Here is a 9352-nt window from a genome sequence, read left to right as displayed (position 1 = left end):
TATCCCAGTCACAAAAATGTCAACAGTGTTTGTAAACTGGAGAAAATCAGTGAGAAAGAAGTATTAGTAATAATACTGAATTCAGATTCGGATTTAAATTCAAATACTCACAATTCTTCGACTGAATCGGATGTCAGCGAGTGTGTCAGTGAAGACATAAGCGAAGAATATTTACCATCAACATCAAATGACAGCGAAGAGGCGACGCCAAGCTCTGTGCGTTGCTCCATGCTTCAAGGAGTATCATATGCTGAAGCATTAGACACTCTCACTCCCTCCACCCCCACAACCTGTTTACCCGGATATGATTTATTCATCTCTCTCTCTCTCTCTCTCTCTCTCTCTCTCTCTCTCTCTCTCTCTCTCTCTCTCTCTCTCTCTCTCTCTCTCTCTCTCTCTCTCTCTCTCTCTCTCTCTCTCTCTCTCTCTCTTTTGCCCTTTTTTTTGTTAGGACGTGTTGTTGTGGTTGTTCCACCCCGTTGGTTTTTGTTTATTGCCTACAGGTTATTTTTTAGTCAAAAACTTTCCCTCTGACTAAATAATAAAATATATTTATTTGTTTTATTTATTTATGGTAAAAATGATGTGGATGTATTTCATTAGTGTTCACTACATACATACAAACATATAGCTTTCAGCTTGTTTGTAAGCTGTACTCGTAATAATCAAGCGCATGCAGAAGACAGAAAAAAAAAAAAACTCACTCCCATAGGACCGGCAGTGCATTTTAGAACTCACTACTCAACAGTGGCGTGCCGTCAGGACCTTCAAGGTATTCTCTGCTGACCAGACAGTGCCAAGTAAACCGTCAGTCAAATGACATTACATTGCCTCACTCACTTGCGTACAGTGTGCTTGCTTATACTATGAAACATACTACTCTAATTATTATATATGTTCATTTGTCTGATGCCTTTATCCAAGATGACTTACAGGGTTTACTAGAGGTTTTTTTAAGAGTCTAGGGGTTTCCTGAAGGGGATGTGATCAGCCAATAAGAGATCTGCATTTCCCCCGCATAAGTCTAAAACAACGACCAAATGCTAGAAAAAAAAAACAGTTGAGGGTATTCTCCGTTTCAATTGAAGGTCTTGAGTGAGTTTAACCAATAGGCGAGAATGTCCTCTTATTTTTCTTTTTTTTTTAGACAGACGACCAATCAGGAGTGAGCAGAGGTGGGTCATAAATCTCCCAGGGCAGAGGTTCCCAAACTGTGGTACGCGTACCCCCAGGGGTACGCGAGACGTGTTTAGGGGGGTACGCGTGACAAATTGTGTAATGGCGAACATTTTTGTTTTGTTTTGTTTTGTTGTTTTTTTTTTGCATTTTCATAAGATTTGTCATACTCACACAAAACTTTAAAACGCATTGGAAATTCATTTTAATTTCTGCCGTGAAATGGAGAAACAAACAGAGCCATGCAAGACAATCTCGCAGCAGCGGGACACTTGGGATCAACGCTGTGGTGTGCTCGTTTATTGCAAACCTCCAAGAGGTAACAATGAGAACAAGGATACACAGGGACAGTGACGTACAGAACTCTCACCACCAATAACTGTATGTTTTTAGTTTTTTATTAATTACATTTTTTTTTTGGTGCTTATGAGCTATTTTCGATTTTTATGTAAATCATTTTTTCAGAGCTTTCGATTTTTATTTCACGGGGCGTGAGCTGGGTTGAAGAGTAAGGCAGAAGAAGCAGCAAGGGGCTGTTAGTAGGACAGAAGGTGGTCACTGACTGAGGGCGACGATGCCGACACATCCCAGGGGTAGAGGACCCAGCAACCGAAATGAGATAGACAAGGTGATCGCTGACTGAGGGCGACAATGCCGACACATCTCAGGGGCGAAGGACCCAGCAATCGAGGGCAGGATAGACAAGAGGTCGCTGACTGAGGGCGACGATGCCGACACATCCCAGGGGCAGAGGACCCAGCAACCGAAAACACTAATGAGGGTGAAGACTCGAAGAGCCGCCCCTCAAGAGGAGATTGGAGAGGTACCCAGCATCTGAGACTTCTGTAAGAGGCGCTCGTAAAACCCCTGATAGGCCGAGATGTCACGCTGCCTGGGACCTGAAATAAGGACAAAGCATTGAAGTTAGTATAGGACTCAGCACGAGAGGCCACGTCCCGAAAGAGAGGCAGTACAGAGCAGAGCCTCGACAGGTAAGATAGGCGCAGGAGCTGCGATAGAACAGATTTTGGCCGGGGGTCCGCTCTGACTCACATGGTGAGAACCCCCCTGAAGGTAAGGGAGGCGGATGCCTAACCCTGAGGTCGGGGAAGTGAGACTCACTTGCCCCCCAGAGACGACCGATGCGAAGGCATGTAAGAAGGAGGAGGAGGGGAGGAGGAGGAAAATGAAACACTAGACAGAAAAGGTGCAGGTGATCAGAGCTTAAATAGAAAATAGATGCTAATTAACAGGAAATTAGAAAATTGGGAGATTGAAAGATTGGAAGCACCCAGCTCCACGCCCCCTGAACCACGCAAGCTAACATTTCACGGGGCGTGAGCTGGGTTGAAGAGTAAGGCAGAAGAAGCAGCAAGGGGCTGTTAGTAGGACAGAAGGTGGTCACTGACTGAGGGCGACGATGCCGACACATCCCAGGGGTAGAGGACCCAGCAACCGAAATGAGATAGACAAGGTGATCGCTGACTGAGGGCGACGATGCCGACACATCTCAGGGGCGAAGGACCCAGCAATCGAGGGCAGGATAGACAAGAGGTCGCTGACTGAGGGCGACGATGCCGACACATCCCAGGGGCAGAGGACCCAGCAACCGAAAACACTAATGAGGGTGAAGACTCGAAGAGCCGCCCCTCAAGAGGAGATTGGAGAGGTACCCAGCATCTGAGACTTCTGTAAGAGGCGCTCGTAAAACCCCTGATGTCACGCTGCCTGGGACCTGAAATAAGGACAAAGCATTGAAGTTAGTATAGGACTCAGCACGAGAGGCCACGTCCCGAAAGAGAGGCAGTACAGAGCAGAGCCTCGACAGGTAAGATAGGCGCAGGAGCTGCGATAGAACAGATTTTGGCCGGGGGTCCGCTCTGACTCACATGGTGAGAACCCCCCTGAAGGTAAGGGAGGCGGATGCCTAACCCTGAGGTCGGGGAAGTGAGACTCACTTGCCCCCCAAAGGATGGACCCCCGGCACCTCACGAAAATTCCCACACCGTGAAGAAAACGAGAGACAGCACATGCCAACGCATAACATAAACAAAAGTACGTAAAGACGAACGAGACAAACAGAGAGATGGTTAGATTATTAGTAGCTGTGATTATGTGTATACCTGCCGCTCAGTGGAGAGGAAAAAAAACCCATGAACCTAATGGGGAAAAACCTCTGGTGGCTCCGGCGGACAGGTAGCCCCCACTCCGGGCATACTAGCGATTTTAGAATGGGCTACAACTATATCGGAGGGAGATGAATGAATGTAAGAATCTACTGCGGAAGAAGACCAGCGGCCCATGGTCTTGATCAGGCTGTGGTTGATGCTGGCCCTTGCAGCGGAGGTAGCTGCGCCTATACGAAATGAATGGGGAGAATAAAGCTGAGGAGGGAGGCCTGCTCTGGAGAGGAGGGTGGAGAGGTGGGCTGAGAACCAGTGACGTGTAATAATAGCGTGGGAGGAATCGATGAATAGAGGGTCCAGGGGGGGGGGGATTTCCTGATGGAGAGATATTTTGACATAGCCAAGAAAGGGCAGATAGAAGATTCAATCCTTGAAAGTTGGATGAACTGACCATGCCGGAGTTGATCTGTCTTTGAGGTACGCAGCCGAATTAAAAAATAGCAGTTGGAAATGCAAGAGAGGTCACATACACGAATACCCGCTGCGGGGAAGCTTGAAGCTGAAGGAACCGTGAATTCTGAGCTTCTGAGGAATCCGAAGAAGGCTGCGAGACAGATGGTCTCCATTAGGAGATCTTCGTAGGGGGAGAAACAACCTTTCCGAAGAGTAGAGATGAGAGAATGGAGGATGTCTGTTGATATAGGCAGGCGGGAAGATGCAGCAGGGGGGGAGCTTTTGAGAATTCCGCGGAGAGTCAGACGAACGACTGGTATGGAGAGGATGATGGGTGAAGGCACGGACATGATGCGGTAGTGATATTGGATTCCTGAAATATAATATTTAATGGATGCTGGGGAAAGATGGAGAGATTCTTTAGCATGAACGATGAAGGCTAGGATCCAGTCTTGATTGAAGGGAATAGGGTGGATACGATTATGAGCACAGAATCTTAAAAATGCTGACCAGGCCGTAGAATAAGAGGCTCTTGAAGAAGGGGCGAGGGCTGTAGACATGTAGTTTTGAGCAGATTGAAGGAGGTTGCGAAGGGTAGAGTTCAGTCTAGAAGCAGCTGATGAAACTGTGGGATCTGGAGAGGGCTTGGGGAGGCAGAAGGAACCAGCTGACGGAACTTGGATACCTGTAGGCGAGAGAGAGCATCAGCAGCATTATTGTGGATACCAGGCAGATGGCGGGCCTGTATTAGGAAGTTGAGAGATACGGAAGACCATATGAGACGACGGAGCAGGCGCATAATGAGGGGGGATGAAGAACGTCCTTTGTTGATGATGTGCACTGTGGGTTTGTTATCGCTGAAGAAAAGGATTGATTTTCTTGACCATTGGTGACCCCAAAGGACAGCGCCCACTACGATTGGATAAATTTCTAGGAGAGCTGTAGATTTCTCTTGAGGGGGAAGGAACTGAATTTCAGGGGGCCAAGTGCTGGAGAACCATTCGGGAGCGAGGAACCCGCCGAATCCGATGGAGGAGGCGTCGGTGAAGAGGGCAAGGTCATGAGGGGCTGAAATGAAGTCGTCATAAAATAGAGAGAGGCCATTCCAGTTAGTAAGGAGATTGATCCACATCTTTATGTCTTTTCTGGCGTCGGCTGAGATTTTCACGTGAGAATTCATATTCCTAACAGTTGATGAGAGGGCTAGGAGACGTGAAATAAAAGTTCTGCCCTGAGGAATGATGCGGATGGCGAAATTAAAATGACCGAGGAGAGACAGGAGGTCCCTCTTCTTAATGAAAGAGGAGATCTGAAAACTGTTAATGAGTGAGAGTAAGCGTTGGAGTTTGGCAGGAGGCAGACTGGCTTCGAATTTCACGGTATTTAGTGTAATGCCGAGGAATTCCAGGGAGTTAACAGGGCCGATGGTTTTCTCTTGAGAGAGAGGGACACCAACTAGGGAGAAGAGGGTCTTAAGCTGGTTAATTGCTTGGGCTGGAGGATCCAAAGGGGGTGAAATAAGCAAAAAGTCATCCATTAGATGGAGAAGGAAGGGGACATGATAGGAGTTGAGCAAAATCCAAGAGAGGGCTTCTGACAAAGAATCGAATATTTTTGGGCTACTGCGACAACCAAAGGTGAGCTGGGTGGAGAAATAGAACTTGTCTGCCCAACAGACTCCGAAAAGGTGACGGAGGGAAGGATGAATAGGCATGACCTTGAATGCATCAGAGATATCGGCTTTGGCAAGCCAGGCTCCATGACCTGCAATTTTGATGAAATAAATGGCATCTGAGAGCTTAATGTAGTGAAGAGCGAACTCCTCGCTTGAAATGAGGGAGTTAATGCTGCGTGTGTAGCCGCCCCGAGGAGCGGATAGATCAATGATAAGGCGTTTCTTGCCAGAATATTTGCGGGTAGCGATGCCTATGGGATTAATGCGAAAGGTAGTGAAGGGGGGTGCTGCAAAGGGGCCGACCATGAAGCCTTTGTCGACTTCGGCCTGGAGAAGGGAACTGACGACTTCTGGCTCAGTGATGGCAGAACGGAGGTTCTGACAAATGTGAGACTCGGAAGGAACGTGAGAAATGCCAGTGAAGAAGCCATTTGTAAGTCCGCTAATTAGATAGGAGACGAACGCCTTGTCTGGATGATTTAGAAGCGCATTAGCAAGAGCCGGAACGATGATAGGAGTAAAAACCTGAAGTAACTTTGATTGTCACTTAGCTTTAAGAGGACATATGGACCGGGAGTGGGCATCATTGCAGAAGCTGCAGACATGGAGGTTCTTGCAGGCGCGGTTGAAACAGACAGAAGAATTAAAGTTATTGCATATTTGCCTGCCACCTGAAAACTTAATGGGACGGCCATAGACATCTTGAGCTTGAGATCTGGTGGGTGGAGCTGAAGCATGGATGGAAGCAGGGGTAAGATGTCTTGAACTGAGAAGAGAAGGCAAAGGATTAGGAATGGGTTGGGGAGCACTAGCTGCTACCTTAGGACATAGGTAAGAGGAGTGCGCTGTGGAGGCACATGCACTGCAGGCGTTGGCACGAATTCCGCTGAAAATGCGGGTGAAAAGATCTGGGTCGGAACGGGACCAATCCACGATACGGTTGTCGGCTGAGAGGGTGGCGGCAGCTTTGGCTGAGAAGGCACGGTGGTATTGATAGAACAAGGTGCCTCCGTAGCGCACAGACAATTCGACGACCAGAAAAAGATACTGATTTAGCTCCTGTAATCTATGTGGATAGACAGAACAAAGAATGTCACGATAGACGGAGAAAGCAAGGACGAATTCTCCCACGGAAAGGCTTTTTTGAAGACGTGGGTCGCGGGACTTTAGAGTGACTGAAACGTCTCCGCAGTCAACCACTCTGTGATCTAAAAACTCAGAAGAAGCAATGAGAATAGAAACGAGATTAACATCCTTGCCTTCAATTATTAGCTTCCTAATTTTTGGAGAAATAGAATGGCTGGTGATAGCACGGGGAGAAGAGGAACTTGCTACAGTGGCTGAAGAGAGGTTGAACTCTGGAAGAGCAGCGGGGGGTACTGAAGAAGACGTACCAAAAGTATAAGCAGGAGTGCTGGAACTGAAGGCGGGTGGAGCCGAAGAAGGGTTCTCCAGTTTGTCAAGACGGGCGCTGAGGGCTAGCTGAGAGTCTATAATGGGCTGGAGCAGAGATTGCAGTTGATTAAACGTGACCTGAGGAGCGCTGCTGGAGGAGGGGACGGGCGGGGTGAGTGACTGCGGCGGCAGATGCTGTGGCTGCGTTGACTGCGCTGGCAGGGGGAGCTGGGCTGCGAGAGCAGGATCTTGCGCATGCGCAGCATGAACAGGAACTGAGAACGTAGCAGGAGAGGAGGGCCTGACGGCCGAAGCTTGCAAGCGGGGGGGAAAAATCGGCTCGGCTGACAAAGCTTCACAATAAGTAAGAAATAGAGACATGCGATCTCCACCAACGGGAATGGGAATGGACTTTTCAAAGAGTATTTTCAGCAGCTTGGGTGTCGTCCAATCTTTATAGTGGAGCTGCGGTGGAGGCTGGCTAGCGGAACCGCGCTTTGAGCCCCGCTCTTGCCTAGCTGAAGAACGGGTAGAAGCAAGGTTGACTGGCGGGGCTGGTGCGGTCATGGACCGAGACGAGGAATGGGATGCCTGACAGAGACGGACCGGTGGAGGGGTCGGAGGCAGGAACTCGTCTGAGTCGGAAGGAAAGGCGTAGGCTGAACGCTTCTCCATTTGGAAGCAGGTAAGACTGCGCGTATAAATCTTGATGAAACGATGGTCTTCGTAATATATATATATATATATATTTTCTTCGAGTAATGCGTAACACTACCGGTCAGGATTCAAAAACGAAACACTAGACAGAAAAGGTGCAGGTGATCAGAGCTTAAATAGAAAATAGATGCTAATTAACAGGAAATTAGAAAATTGGGAGATTGAAAGATTGGAAGCACCCAGCTCCACGCCCCCTGAACCACGCAAGCTAACATGTACTGTATGAAATTATTGTTTTCTGTTACTATACTTTACAAAATGCTTGTTTTTTTCTGTCACAAAGTAGTAACTGTACAGTACCACACTTTGTACCTTCTTTGCTTTGTTGTCTTCCACAACGAAATCCCTGTGGTCACGGACACATTCTTCTGGGTTTTTTGTGTTTAGGCATTTTTTTTTACATTTCGCCACAATTTGCAATTCTGTTTTAAATCCTACGTATCTTAACTGTAATATAGCTTTAAATCCCGCGAACAAGCCTCCAGTCGAGAAAGTATTCAGAACTAATCAATACAAGTTAGGGAAAGGTAGTTTGTTTTGTTTTTTTATGTATTAGGTTTTTGAGTTATGAGAATTGAGTATATTCCCAGTGTTTTTCTGGTGTTCATTATACACATTTTTTTTTTGTTGTTTTTTTTGTATCTTGGGTGTTTTATCGGTTAAACCCTAAAATCAGACGCCGTAATTATATTATTATAGTCATTTATATTGTAAGTATATTATTGTGTATGTGTATAAATCTGTGTATTATGAAAGCATATATTAAAAACAACATGAAAATATAAATCTGTATGCTAGGGGTACGCAGACAGTTGATAGGTTTGGAACGGGGTACGCGGCAATCAAAAGTTTGGGAACCTCTGTCCCGGGGTATTCTCTGCCTCACTTGAAAGGCCTGCTTTTGCAACCAATGGGAAAGTCAAAGCTCTGACAGCTGACCAATCATTAGTGAGCAACCCCAAAACATGAATATTCCTTGGTTAGCACTGCAGTTAGGAGGATAGCTGGGTTTGCACGATATTGCTTATAAATATACAGTGATAAATCCAAATACATTTACAACATCTAATTATTTCAAATTTTATTTTACACTAAAATAAAAATAATTGAAAAAACTGAGACATCATAGTCGATTTGGTTACGAATTATTTTTCAAGGAGAACTTTCTCTGAAAAATTGGAGGGGGGGTCGACGACTCTGCTACCCCAGTCCATTTTTTTTTTATATAATTTAGTCGTTGCCAATTAGTTTTTATTATTTTCTCCCCAATTTGAAATGCCCAATTATTTTTTAGGCTCAGCTCACCGCTACCACCCCTGCGCTGTCTCGGGAGGGGCGAAGATGAACACACGCTGTCCTCCGAAGCGTGAGCCGTCAGCCGCCCGCTTCTTTTACACACTGCGAACTCACTGTGCAGCCGCCTCAGAGCTACAGCGTCGGAGAACAACGCAGCGCTGGGCAGCTTACAGGCAAGCCCACAGGCGCCCGGCCAGACTACAGGGGTCGCTGCTGCTATCACATTATACTGCATCACAGCAGACCTTCTGACCAAAGGATCATTCCCATTAGCGATGCTTTTGTGACACTCAGTTGTAGTTATTAGATTCAAAAGAGTTACAATCAGATTGGATACTATTAATTTAGTATTACTACCCTTAACTCAAGTGCATCACCTGTGCTTTATTTAAAATATTTAACATAAGTTTTTTACACTCTCCTTTCCAAACATATACATTATAACTTCATAGTCCTATGAAGATTTGTCAAAAAAAGATTCATACATTATGTGGTTGCTACTGTACCTAGCAGG

This window comes from Acipenser ruthenus, chromosome 3 (assembly GCF_902713425.1).
Source record: "Acipenser ruthenus chromosome 3, fAciRut3.2 maternal haplotype, whole genome shotgun sequence".
NCBI classification, from domain to species: Eukaryota; Metazoa; Chordata; class Actinopteri; order Acipenseriformes; family Acipenseridae; genus Acipenser; species Acipenser ruthenus.
This window is presented reverse-complemented; position numbering follows the sequence as displayed.